Source organism: Emydura macquarii, unplaced genomic scaffold (assembly GCF_026122565.2).
Source record: "Emydura macquarii macquarii isolate MOO-44397 ecotype Brisbane River unplaced genomic scaffold, CSIRO-AGI_Emac_v2 contig_2422, whole genome shotgun sequence".
In the NCBI taxonomy this organism is placed as follows: Eukaryota; Metazoa; Chordata; order Testudines; family Chelidae; genus Emydura; species Emydura macquarii.
In genome coordinates this window covers 36,726,081-36,740,820 of record NW_027132559.1, presented here as the reverse complement: position 1 = coordinate 36,740,820, position 14,740 = coordinate 36,726,081, and the positions used below count along the sequence as shown (strand labels likewise).

General features: G+C 40.3%; 1 long non-coding RNA gene across 3 annotated transcripts in view; it reads left to right on the top strand.

The window, feature by feature from the left end:
* The window catches only part of LOC137162150 (uncharacterized), a 37,131-nt gene extending 22,829 nt beyond the window's left edge, over positions 1-14,302 (top strand). For 2 of the 3 annotated variants that reach the window (XR_010922304.1, XR_010922303.1), the window contains one exon: positions 13,976-14,302. This is a non-coding gene — a long non-coding RNA (uncharacterized lncRNA). Of the gene's footprint in view, positions 1-8,796; positions 8,893-13,975 lie in introns of all 3 variants that reach the window. The other variant, XR_010922305.1, reaches the window with a different exon arrangement.
* The last annotated feature ends 438 nt before the right edge of the window (positions 14,303-14,740 follow it).

Here is a 14,740-nt window from a genome sequence, read left to right as displayed (position 1 = left end):
AGGGCCAGTTCTAGGGTCCCATTACTGGGCGGAGGGTGGGGAGTGCATGTGGATATTTTGGGGGCCCTAGATGTCACTATTTAAAAAACAAACAAACTTAAGGAGTCCAGGGGCTAGTTAGGCCCCTGGAAAATCTTGGATTTTAACGTTTAGGAAAGTAGAATTTGGCTACAGTGTCAGTATTTTGTCACTTCCACTGCTTAACGTTGAATTTGGCCATATTTTGGTCTTTCTGACAATAATTTGGGGCTCTTTGAAGATTGTTTGGGGGGACAAAACTCCTGGTTTGTACTAGGCCTGCTCTGGGTGCAGTGAAATAAGCGTGGGAGCTGACTTTGCTGGCTCTATAGATCCATTGGCAACTCTTCCTCAGGAGAAGTAGGAAATCACATCAGAGGACTTGTGTGTGATTTCTGCTCCTATTACACTGTCTGACTGATGCAAAGGGAATGAAACCGAGCAGAGAATCTATCCCAAACCAGTGATCGTGGCCTCTGGATGGTTTTGAAATATGGTGAACCCTCAGGTTGGAATGGTTGGATACCACTGATATAGGGCATATACTCTTCAGCTCTCCCCTTTTATATTGCCAATATGCCTTCTCTTGCCCAACTCACAGACCCCCACAGGCACAGAATGGAGACAGAGGAATACAAATGGCATCTCCCAGGGAGAGCATGCAGCAGTGATACCTCTACCTCCTTCTGTTCTTTCCAGCCCTTTTCCTGTCTTTGTTCCCTTCCACACCTCACAGTGAAGGGGAATGGATACCCCATAGTACTGAATTTGTGGCAGCGTATTTCTATGGCAACAGCCTTATGTTCTATCACAAACATAAGCTTATGATTTCACTGAGGGACAAAGCTGAAGAAAAAGCTGGCCTAAAAGCAAAAAAACTCTTCTCATATATAGAAAATAAGGAAAAGGAATATAGCCAACTTAATAGCTGCTTCTACAAATGCTCTTTTTCTTTCAAGTGTGCTTCAGTGTAAAAGTCCCTCATTAAAATATTCACTATTCAGGGTAATGAAGAATGTATTCAGAAATCTCTCTCTTTGTATCTCATTCCTTCTGGTACCTCTGAACTTCAGGATTGGATTACACAAAATAAAATTTTTTTCTGTAAGTGGTTAGCAGTAACAGATGGGTATGATAATGGGCAGAAACTCGGTAATACAGTTATTCTATGATACTGGGGTTCTCATGGCATTAAGGGGATTAACTTGGTCTCTTAACATTTAAAGCATCATGTGAACATATCTGTCAAAAGTGCACCCTATAATGCAGTTTCATAACCATTATTTAAGGTGCATCCAGAACTCTCAACTTAAAAGAAAAATGTAAACAAAACGGGTTGCTGTGTTAAACAACTTCAGGGTATGTTAATCAGGAGGCTGACTTTTGGTTTTCTGTTGCTTAAAAGAAGTTTAGAGGCAACTAAAAGGAATTTTCCATCTTATCTACACTAAATGAGAGGACAAAAGGGAGGATTGTCCAGAGTACAAACGATGACCTATAAGATTAAAAAGAAGTCTCTTTGTTGCAATTTTATCATCACTTGTAAGTGACAAAGTGCCAAAAGACAGGGTTGTGGCAGCAGCAATATATTTTCTTCAGGGCAGTAAAATCATCAGTGAGGTGTCTGTATATGTGTAGCACTGCTTGAATATGAAAGCAATTTTCTGAAGCCCTGTGGCTTAATTCTGTTGTTTTCGTCAGGAACGAATATTCCGGATCTCAATTTGCAATGACTGATAATAATAGTCATGACTTGAAAAATGGATGAGCCAGCTCCCCCAAATGATTGCTGGTCAAGGCTCCAGTACCATCGACAGCAATATTTGCATTTATCTAAAAAGAGATTAAATGCTAACAGGACTTCAGTACATTTGTCTGCCTGGCATCTGTGCATGGCTTTCCCATTAAATTAAAGGTGGGGGTGGGGGAGTTGGGGTAGGACAGTATGGAAAGGGAATAAAAAGAAGATGAAGGAAAAAAGGAAGGCATATTGCATACACAATGTGACTTTAACCTCCCATTTTCTAAAGACAAGCACCGTAGGGTAATGTCAACCGGAGGTACAGGAGTACAAATAGCAGTATACATGCACTATCAAATTATTCCTGGATAATGAAAATCACTTTATGTACTGCTACTAATCTACTAACATTTCAAAAAATCTGATTTTGCACCCACCTACTATCCATTCTTAAAACCTCCTGAAAAACTCTTCCCATAGGAGGGGGTAGTTTTCTTGCAGCAAGATCAAACCTTCTACCATCTGAGGGCTGCATAAATTGTAGGCAGTTTTAATTATGCAATTTCATCCATCATGAGCTAGATATTTCATAACCTTCCTATTCAGAACTTGCACTGACTTTTAAGGAAGACTTGCAGGTGCAGGATTAGGCCCCACATAGAGGCTTGAAAGGATTCCATTTTAATTGGTAAATGCAGCTAGTTGTTGTCTGCCTCTACCCAAAACCCGCCAAAGAAAATTGTCATTGTTGTTCCAGAGACAGGAAGCTAATTAGAAATATGTATGTACACATCACTTAAGAGCTAATAAGGGTGTATGAGTTTGATCCTGCTCCTACTGAAGTCAGAGGCAAAAGTCCCATTAATTTAAATAAGAACATGAGTGGACCGTCTGTGAGTGTCTGGCTTGACATAAGAATTTTGATCTTGATTTGCCAAGGTACTTAAGCACATGCTTAACTTTAAGTATATATGTAATGTCATTTACATCATGGTGTTTTCTTTGGCTGGATTTGGGTAAAGGCAGAAATCAAAGCAGTAAGGGGCAACATGAGGCAAATTTATGCTGAAGTCTATTGGACTATTCACGTGTTGGAAGTGTGGCTCTTAGCACCTAGCGGAATCAGACTTCTATGATCACTGATGATTTTTTTTAAATAAAATTGTAAGGGATTAATATGATGCAATAATGATTAGCAAATACGATTCTGTATCTGAATCAGTTGAGGATTCAGCAGATGTTATCTTGTGGATAAAAAGCAATGAGCTCTTCTGTGCTTTATTTATTTCCTGCTACTTACAAAAATTTAAACTGCTGAAAACAAATCAGGGAAATATTCTTGGAAGTAAATGTGAATATTATTCAACAATTTTTTTAAAAAATGTGAATCCTTCCAAGTCTAATAATTTGGGACTGGTTGTGTCGCTGTTCTGCGGGAGACCTAGACTGGCACTTAATGGGAAACTGCATGAAGACTGCACACTTGGACCAAATTCTGCCCTTGGTTAGCCACTTGCTACTTTCATCCATAGAGTTCAATGCTCTATGCTTACCCCAGGGCAGGAGCTGTCTGTTTGCCCAGAGCTGTCTGTTACTGCTTTCCTTGAGTAACAAACTATCCCCAACATTAATTATCAATGGGAGTGATATACAACAACCTTCTGCAACAACTAGGCAAGCTGTTATTCTTGAACTGAAGGAGAAATCCACTGGCAGAAGACAGTAGGCTGGATAGTTACTGGCATAAGACACTAGAGGGAGACATGATCTAGGCTACCCAGTATATGAGGCTTGTCGACTAATAAGAAATACTCTTGCCTGATCTCCATAAGTGAGGAGAGACTAAAACATTATATTCTTTCCTCAAGACCGATGCTAAGGATGTATAAATAATGAATAGCTGAACACAGCTCTCACAAACAAGGCTGTTATTCAGGCCACATATAACAGAGGAAACTGACTAAGGCCCCAGTCCTGAACATTGGTCCATGTGGGAGGACACCCCAGTCAAGGCATCACATAGGCAGAAGGGGCGTTTTGATGATCAACATGCAGAATCAGTGCCTAACTGACCAACTGCCTATATGAGGTAAATAGTGAAACGCACCATGCACAAAGTAAACAAATGGGGGGAAATGAGTTATTTTTCCTCTAATTCCTTTCGGTTACAGTAATCTCTGCTGCTGCTTCTAATAACAGTAGTTTTAAAAAATTACAGAACTGATTTTCAAGTTGACATTGTCCCTGAAAGAATGAAAATGAATACTAGAATTAGTCCAGTATTTCTGGTGCTTATTTTTATTCTGAATTTAATTGATTTTAAGCTGGCTGTGAAAGGGACCTGCCCTCACTCTGGCAGACAGGAGACTAACTGGCTCCTCTGGGCATGTTAAGTCCAACAAGATGCACCTGCTAGGCTTGTTCTGCCAGAGGGGGGAAGCTTAAAAGGGAAAACTTGCCATAGGAAGAGGTTGCCTTGCCTTGACTCATCTTACTCATCACTGAGACAGGACCACTGAGAGGGAGATAGCAACAGGCTCCTGAAGCTGCTCCTGAAGCTGCATGACCTAGCCTCAGAGCAGTATGCCCCATGAGGAGGGGCTGGAGGTACAACCCAATTTAGACTAATCCCAAAGGGCTGACCCAGCAAGACTGCCTGATATCCAGGTCACCCGTACCTCTCTTGATTTTCTTATGGACTCTCCTCTCCCATTAGGGAAGTAAGAGGAAGAGAAGAGGACTCTGTTTTTGTTTGTTTGCTCCGAGAAGCTCATTGGGCATCTGCTGGGGAGAGAGAAAGACATTATAAAGGACTTGAAGTGGAGACTGGAGGGCACTTGAGGGGACCCCTGTCCCTCCTTCTGTCCCTTCCATTTATTTTATGATGACGCTAAACTGGCTGTGTGCCACAGATTATTGTAAAGATAATGCATACCTGCATTTGGATATTGGCAGGGAAGCTGAAAGTCCAGGTGGGTGGGGGTGAGGGGTTGGCACCGGTTAAGATATGGGAAGCAGCTTGGGACTGAGTGATATGTAGACTAGATGAACGTTTCTGCTATAATGATGAGAAGTGCAATAGTTAAGAGTTGATATTTATTTAAATTGACATCGCTAGGCTTCAGAATTAACTCATTGAGGTGTACAGTAGCATTTCATATCTCTTTTAGTGGTTAGAGCTGGTCAAAAATGGGAAATGTTTTCATGAATAAATTGCAAAAAAAAGTATGTTTTTTGTTGGAAAAAAAATCATTTTTTTTCCAGCAACTCTAGTTAGTTTTTGTTAAAGACTGTGTACGGACCCAGACTACATGGCAACATTGAACATTCAGTTTTCCTATGGAGGTTTTCTTTACAACTACAAGGATTAGAAATATTTTGTTTTTAAAGGAAAATGCGAGGTTCTGTAATGCAACAATGCAGCAAAGGATGCATTTTGCAGCAAATTCTATTGCCATCCAATCAGAGAACATGCTGCCCCGATGTATACTCATGTCCTTATTTCTACTACTTATATTTCTTAAATTTCCTCACAAGTGACTTCCTCCATGTGGAAATATAACTAGTCATAACCCAAACCATTACTGGATCATCCAAATAAGTCCCAGTAGGACCACAGATTCTAGGAAGGAGTTCCAGAAAGATCAAACTATAAGCAAGAAAAATAAGTCCATTATTCACCAAGATATTGGCAGTCTCTCTCTTCATTCAACTACTTGAACACTGCACATGAGAACTACAGTACTGAAAATATACGGTATCAGGGATGGCACATAAGATCTATGAACAATTTGTCCCTTCTGTCATTGCCAGAAAAAACCTCACTGCAGAGCACAAAAAACATAACGAAAAAGCCTTGCTAAAATATCACCTCAAGCAAGAGCAGCTCTAACTCACAATCCTCAATATTATAGGTGAAACTCTCAAAATTAGGCAAATTCAAAATGGTGTATATACAAGCTGTGTGTGAAAATATGCTGTTCACATATAAATCATGCACATGGCCAGTTAGTCACTTTAGTAGTCATATGCACTTGTATTACACTATTTAATTAATATTATTATTAAAATAATCATATTTATTATGGTAGTGTCTAAGGTCAACCAGAAATGGGGTCCCATTGTATTAGGCACTGTATAAACAAAAAGTGAGTACATAGTTTCTGCCCCGAAGAGCTTACCGTATAAACAGGCAAGACAAACAGAGGGACGGGGAAGGGTATAACATACAAGCAGAGTGAACAATGTGATGGTATCACATCATGTTAGTTCCATGATTTCTTTTTAAATGGGGTGGGTGAGTTTACTTAAGAGGGGATAAGCCAGTTAAGACCATATTCTGGGTAAAGCTATAGATTGAACCACTATAGATATCTGGCTCAATCTAAAAATGATAAATCATTTTTGAGCTATGGAAATCATTTTATTGCTTACAAATGAAAAGAACAGGACATTTAAAATGTCATGTCATAGCACATAGTACCAGAAGGATTTGTACAATATATGGATAAAATAGATTATCATTTAGTGTTTCTTTAATGGGAAGTTCTTTGGCAGAGGAACTGCATCTTCATGGGTGTGTGGACAATACCTAATACATTTTGGGTATTACTGGCATCCAAATTAAAAATATTAAAGAGGTAACTGGAAAGACAAAAACATGTTTTTGAGCAATGAATAAAGGGCCTAATTCAAAGCCCACGGAAGTCAATGGAAGGACTCCCTTTGACTTCAGTGGACACTGGATTAGACCCCCAAAATGTAGAAAGTTGATATATGATAAACTATCTTTTCATGCAGACATGTTAATAGTGTTGTTGCTTCAGATTTATACTGTTATGTCCCTTGCAGATAATTCAGTGAGCACGCACAACATTAGAATGTAGAAGTGTTTACATATGTTAGTTACTCCCATGTACGGATGCATGATTAATAGCTAAATGCTACGATAGCAGCCTATTAATGATTTTTAAAAATCAGCATTGTATAATTAGTGGACTAAACTTGCATAGAGATATACAATCTAAATCTTCAACAAAGCAGTTACTAACTTGTTTTGTAACTGCTCTTCTTTGACGTGTTGCACATGCCCATTCCATTTCAGGAGTTTGTGCACTCAGTACACCAGAGTTGGAGATCTCTCTCTTAGTGGTACACATCAGGATGGCCCGGGCACTTTCTGCTGCCTCATGAGCTGCATAAAGGTGGTGCTGTCCCAGACTCCCCCTTGTTTTCTTCTTACCAGGCAAACTCTAATATAGAGGGGAAGGAGCATGGATCTTGGAATGGATATGTGCAACACATCTCAGAGAGCAACACTTACAGAACAAGTTAGTATCCGTTTTTATTCCAACTAGTGATTGCACATGTCTTCTGGTGACTCCGGAGCAGTTCAAACTGGATGTGAATTCTGGAGTCTACCTGAACAAGGACTGAATAACTACTCATCCAAAGCTGGCATCATCTCTGGAATGCTGAAATATAGTAAAAATAGGTACCAACAATCAACTTGCACTTCTACAAATGTCTATGGTACCCAAAATACTAGCGTATATCTTTTAGTTGAGATTGTGTGGAGTGCACTATCACACTGGCCAGAGGAAGTACATGGGCAATGTTATAGCACAGGACAATGCAGGATGAAATCCAGAACAAAATCCTCTGCTTTGAGACTGAAAGGCCTTTCATCCTGTCTGCAACTGAGAAAGAGCTGTGCTGATGACCTAAAAGACTTCTAATCTAAAAACGAAAGCTGATGCCCTTTTAACATTCAAGGTGTGGAGCCTCTCATTATTATGAGAATGGGGTTTAGGAAAGAACGATGGTAAATATATGGCTTGATTGATGTGGAATTCCAATTCTACTTTAGTCAGGAATCTTGGATGCGGACGTAAGTGTACCTTGTTCTTATGAAAATCTCTGTAAGTGGGCCAGCTACCAAATGCTCATAACTCCACCAGTCTTCTTGTCTATATAATCGCCAACAAAAACGTAAATTTCATAGAGAGCTGCAGCAAAGAGCAGATGGCCATCAGTTCAAAGGGCGAACCCATCAATCTTGCTATCACCAGATTTAAGCCCCAGGAAGGAATGGTGTCAGGGCCCCCCTGCCTCACCTCTCTAAGTTCCCAGACATGTTCGCAGACAGAAAGCAGTAGGCCAGAGTCCAAAGTGCAAATGTGATGTTTACTGGGGCTAAACATAAAACCATAACCCTTCACATCAGTTGGGCTTCCTTTTCCATAACCGTAGCTCTATACTCCCACAGAGCTCCCTCTCCCCTAAGCATAGCTCTATATGCCAATAAAGGTCCCTCCTCCCTTCATTTCTGGTAGGCTTACTTATACTTGTAGTGCCCGTCCCTGGTACCATCCTTTACATTTTATGGTCAGATTCCATTTTGGAGGGTCTTGAATCGGGTGTCTTCGGTACCACGTCGTTTGTACCCCGTGAGAGGGGTAAGGAGCGAGGTTACATTTTGGCCACGGTTACTTTATGGCCCTTTAGTGTTTCTTCCTCACACCTCCTTTTACCCCCATTGCTCCTCCCAACTGGTTGCATGACCTTGCTCTGGCGTCTGTCTTGAAAATGAGTTATCCTTCATTTGTACATTCATATATAAAACCACCACTACACCTCAAAACATTTTAACTGCACCCCTTGTCTCTTCCCACAGTAATAAAGAAAACCCATCTGGTTGTGGGTAGGCAAGAGTAACACACAATGCCTCTGTTCTTTATTTACATGTGTATCTTGAAGACCTTAGCTTTCAGGCGGGCAAGCAGGCCCAAAAGCAGGCCTAGAATACCATCTCAGGCAGATACACAGGCCTAAATATTTATACAAGCCTAAATTTTATACTGCAGTGCTAATCCTAACGGAGGGGATCCATGGCATGGGTATATAATCTGTCCAGATCCTTTAGAAATATGACTGACATCAGATTAAAAATACTGAGTGACCCATGATTGGTTGGTTGAAATAGAAATGGCTGCCAGGTGAACTCTGACAGAGCTAATTGATAGGCTTTGTTTCAGGTGGAGCAAGAATTAAAAAACATGCTGGATAGAAGACCAGACTGATGAAACACTTTTCTGTTTTGACCATAAGGCAAATCATTTCCATTTCAACTGGTAAGTGTATCTAGTAGATTGCTTTCTGCTATTCAGGAGAACATTCCCTGTACTCTCTGCCTCCTGAGGCATTAACCATGAAGCATCCAGGCTGTAAGATGGAAAGTGGCTAGGTTGGGATGCAGAAGGCAAGAGGGAGATCAGGTCAGGTGGTGGGAGATCAGGTCAGATTCTGAAGATGATGTCAAAAGGAGCCCAGGCTTAGAGGCTCAGCAGACTAGAGAACCAGAGCTCACAAGACCGCACCAGCATGATGAGAGTTAAGCAAGCCTGATCCTGCTTGAGCTTGAGCAACACCAGAGGAAGGTGTGGAATGGGAAGGTAGGTGTACAGCAATTTGTCCTTCCAAGGTAGCGGGAAAGTGTCCATCAGATTGTGACCTGCCCTGAAACAAAAGCGTTGGCACTTTCTTTTGAGACAAGTAGCAAACAGATCTATGTAGGCATTCCCCAGTTTTGAAAAATGAATCTCACGATATCCAGCCTGAGAGATCACTTGTGATTTCTGCTGAATGATCTGCTCAAGTGATCTGCCATGCTTTTCTGAACATTAGGAAGGTGGGAAGTCTTGAGATGTGTTGGACTGGTGATAAAAAACTCCCTGGTGGCTGAGACTGCGAGGCCTCTGAGGCTGTTAAGTTGCCCTGTCTGCAAATAAAAGGTGGTGGGCAAGCAATCTGTAAATAAACCTCACTGGTGGGAGCATGAAGCCAAGGTCTCTTACTGGTTTGTGGGCGCAGAGGACCTGAGGAATAGGAGGGCCCTGTGAGAATCCGCTACACACCCCAATCAGTACCGCTGAGGGGAAAATCTCCAACTCTGGTGCAGTGGGCATGCACACACCTGACGTGGAATGAAGATGTGCAATCACTTGACGAACTCATTTTATGAATATTACATTAATTGAAAATATGTTTCTCTAATGTGTTCAAGGACTTGCAAATGGTTTTCTATTAAATCTAGTCTTTAAGTGTTAAGCTTTTAAAGAAAACATTCAGGTGTTCAGCTTATGTCTAGTTGAACATGCTACTATTTGACTTATAATTGTTCATGGAATATTTAGGATATGACCTTTACATATCTCGGTCTGAAGCTGCTTCTACCTAAAATGTTTTTCTTTGGGCTAGAGATAGGCCCAAAGCAAAGTCCAAGATCTAAAGACTTTTGAATTTGGAGAAAGTTGAAATCCAGTTGTGAATTTTGTGGCTGACCCCTATCTCTGTGATGGACAGACGCAAACTCTCGATCCAACCATTCCAAACACTGGGAAAATTTTGGGTGGTCAGGTCCATTTCTATTACTGGCACCAGGAAGTTAGTGAAGATAATTTCCCTATATCGCTAATGCCAAATGTCAAATTATTGACTGCCTAATATGTTGAATTCTTAATGCATATTTTCTCTTTCTTGGACATTAGAACTAAAAAAGGAAGTCAGAGCACTTAGTTAAATACACTTAATGCATCTGTGAACACCCTCTTCTCAACAGAGCAGACAGAGCAAGTGAGGCCCCATCCTGCAGACTTACCCCACATCCTTAATTTTAGGCACTATAAGCGGACTCCAATAAGACTACTTGTGTGTAAAGTTTAGAATGTAACTCTTTGAAGGATCAGGGCCCTGTGATTCTAGCTGGAGGCTATGCACTGCAGTAATTAATAAATAATCTCTTCAATGCTTTGTGCATTCAGGAATGTTTTTCATTCACTAAGATATTTCTTTATCCCCCAAATAATCAGCACATGCTTTCCTTGAATTCTCCGTGAAAACAGTGGGTCAGATCTTCAGCTGGTGTAAATTGGCATAGTCCTATTGACCTGAACTGAACTATACCAATTTACACCAGCTGAGTATCGGGTCCCAGTATGTATTGTATCACATTTACTCATGTTGCAAAGTAGGCCATCTGCTCTCCTAGACACTCGTAACATTCAGAAAATGCCCTGCTGGAGATTGTGTGCACTTTTGGTGATGGAAAGGGAAAGAGAGCATTTACTAAGACAGTGAAATGGAAACCAGACTCTTTTTTAAAAAGGACTTGAGTTCAGATTTTAAATGCTTTACTTGCAGTGGCTAGGGACTGCTTTTTGTCCATTGTAACCTCATTTGGCTTGCGGGTTTACACAATCTGTTTTACACTGTAGTTTTGCCAAATTATGAGGGGTTTGTATTGCAGATTCTATTGTGGTTCTATAGTTCCAAAGCTGAGTCTTAACCTTTCAATCTGCTTATTAATATCCACGTCATGGCTCTTGTTGAGAAAAAGGTTTAGTGTCACTGTCTTCAATCAGCGTCCTTTCATTCACTTTCATTAAGAACCATGTTTTCCTGACAAAGGATAACAAATGGACACTGTTGGTCCCTAATGTGCTTTTTTGACTACAGAGCCTATACCATTTCTCTGAAGCAATGGCAATTATTTGTCATTTTAATATGACTTGGCAAGGAGATCCAAAAACATAGGACCATTATTCATCAATATGTATATTTTTGTGCTTGCATTAATATTAGAATATCATTATTATTATCCTGACATTGTATGGGCTAGATAAAATTACCTCATGTAAAAAATGTATTAAACTATGTTCAGCTATATTCATACAGCAAGGCAAAAGCAATTTAAAGACCTGTAACATTTCTGTGTTGAATGCTGCAATTTATTATGATTAGTGGTGGAGCACCTTTACCTTTTGTACTAATGGAATATATATCAATATTTCTCCACCACTAATTGGAAGGAGTATAACTGTATATTACAACCACCATCAAAATGTACACTATAGTTTCATCCATTCTCTTAGTTCCCTAAAATGTTGTGACAGCTAATATTTCTATCATTTTTAAAGATCAAATTAGCATGTGATAAAAAGGCAATTTTTATTAATGTTGGAACATTACAAAATGGCATGTGCCTGCAGTCTCTTTTATACAAAAGAATTTCTGACCTGGTCTTGTGAGTAATACTTGGATTCTGGGGTCCTGAAGTTGCTCATTATTCTTCCCACTGGAATAAGAAGATGCATTGTGCTTATTTAGCAAGATTTAGTTCAGAATTTTATTGAATATGTCCATGGAGGAACAGCTATTGTTCTACTTCGATGTAGACAATTGTATGAAAAATGGTTGGGGAAAACTTTCCAATTCTATTTTATACCCTTTCTTTAGCAACCTTTCTCATTGCTTCCTGAAAAACAACATTAGCCTTACCAACCCTACAAAGGACTACAACGTAGTCTGGCGGCTAGAATGCTGGAAATGGAGTCAGAAGTAATGGGTTCTATTCTTGACTCTGCTACAGGCTAAGTCTCCTTTACAGAGTTAACTCGAGTTACTCCTCTTCAATTAGCCTAGCTCAAGTGAGAGCAGCCACATGGCAAAATAACACTTGAGCTGCTGTGTCCACACTGGTACTGCAATCATTTGTCTATAACACTAAAACATCTGGGATACATCCCATGGTTCTTAGCATTGCAGTAAGTTGTGCTATTCTGTGAATTCTTTCCCAGTGAATTGTTGGAGAACTTACCTGTCCTTTCTAGGCACATGATGTGAGTTGTGGGAAGCACACTGGACACTGTGGAGTGGGTTTCTTAGCAGCTGATGTGTTGTGCTCACTTGAGTTTCAGCCTATACTCACTCTCAGGCTAACCAGCTCAAGATAAAAGCACCACCACACTTGAGTTATGGGTTTGTGTGTGTGGATGGCACTCAAATTAGGGGCAACACTTGAGTTATAATAATCTGCAGTGAAGCCAAACTCACAGATTTTCTGCGTGAGCTTGTGGTTACTTAACGTGCCTGTACTCTGTGCCTCAGCTTCTGCCTCAGTAAACTCAGGATAATACCCATGTTGAGGTTCTTAGATGAAAGGAGAGTTGTTCAAATGCAAAGTATTATTATTAATTATTTTGGTGGGATTTCTTTCCCTTTATTTGTTCTTTTCTTTTCTCTTTTGTGGAAAAATGAATACAGTAGAACACAGTAGCACAACTACACAATCAGGCAGCCACAGAGAAAAGAAAAAAAAAAACAAATACAATATAGTACTGTGTTAAACGTAAACTACTACAAAAATAAAGGGAAAGCAGCATTTTTCTTCTGCATAGTAGTGTTTCAAAGCTGAATTAAGTTAATGTTCAGTTGTAAACTTTTGATAGAACAACCCTAACATTTTGTTCAGAGTTACAAACATTTCAGAGTTATGAACAACCTCCATTCCTGAGGTGTTCATAACTCTGATGTTCTACTGTCCTCCCTTCCTTTTCCTGCACATCCTGGAGCAGCATCACCTCCTAGCGTGTGTGTGTGTATCTTCTGTTCTCCATTCCACTTCCCTTCTCCTCCCTCACCTGATGTTGGGAAAACGCTGTTCACACTTCCCACATGACAACAGTCTGCTCCTCAGCCTCTGATTTGTTTGTTTGTTTTGTTCATTCACACCTATTCCAAGCTCTAATGACATTACCAAAGTTATAATGAATAATTTGTATAGGTCACCAGATCAGGCTTAGCTCATATTCCACACCTTACTGTAAATAACCTTTATTCCATCCCTTACTCAGTTTAACCTCTACTCTTGTAAGAGCCCTGAAGTTGCTGTAAATTGCACTGGGGATTAGAGGGGGCAAGGGAGAAGAAGGAGGCAGAAGGTTGCATTTGTTCAGACCCCTCAAGTGCACTTAGTGCGGCTTTGGTAAACATGAGGATCAGGACCTTGGAATTTAGCAACCAAAATATTAAGGCTCTGGAGAGATTGATTTATGAGGAAAAATTCAAAAGGACTACATATGTAATACAGCAATCTGAGCAACATGCAGTGAGGTTTGGAGGTGTTGAGCATTGTTGGTGCTCTATATCTGTCTAGGGTGTAACCATTGAGATGCACTTATAACACTCTGATGAGCTTGGGTTGCAGTCTCCTATTTCTGCTCTAAAATCCACGGGTATGTGGAGTGGACAAAGTGGATTTGTCAGAGCTGAGGTGGACTTAGAAGCCTGGTACTTAAGAGTGATCCGATGTATTTGTATTATGTCCACAGCAGCCATATTTCTTCATAAAAGTTATTGTAAATCTCACTCTTGCAGGAACGTGGACAGAAGTAGGACATAAGCATTCTGGAAAACACAACGCAGGAAGTCTGAATAACACCAGTCACAAGCAAAAACAGCTACACTTTGAGATGCTGAAGTAAACTGCTGTAATAAAATACATGTAATATATTTGACCTTCTAATAATTTATGAATTGTTTAAGATCCGATTTGTTTTCCTTTACCAATACTTTAGTAACCACAGCTGGAATGCATGAACAGGTTGAAATGAGCTACTAGACATCTCATTGTAGAAAATTGTGTTTGAACAACTCTTGTGCTGGTGCTAGAGGCACAGAGGATCCAGTAATAAAACAACCTTTCAGTTAGGTTTCCTGTCTTTCATTTTCGGCTATCCCTTGATACGAGGATGATGTCTGCCAGGGAGGAAGTCATCGATGAGATTTAAGATGGCTGAGGAGTCCAACTGGTGCTCTACAGATTTTTCCACATATGTGACAGGTGGTTGGTTGGAGAAAGCACAACTCCTGGCCAGCATGCTGTACACTTTCCTTCCTCCTCTGCTGCTTCTCAGCTTCTTGAGCAAGGTGATCCACTTCAAAATGGGCTTAGGCTTGATATGTGAGATAATGCCATTGCAGTCAATTGTCAGCCAGCTCTTCCCAATTCATGGGGTCCATGCCTCCCTTCTTAAGATATACTTTCAGGATGTCCTTGTAGCATTTCCTCCATTCCCCGCAGTTCCTCTTACCATGACTAAGTTGAGAAAAGAGGACTTGCTTCGGAAGATGAGCATCAGC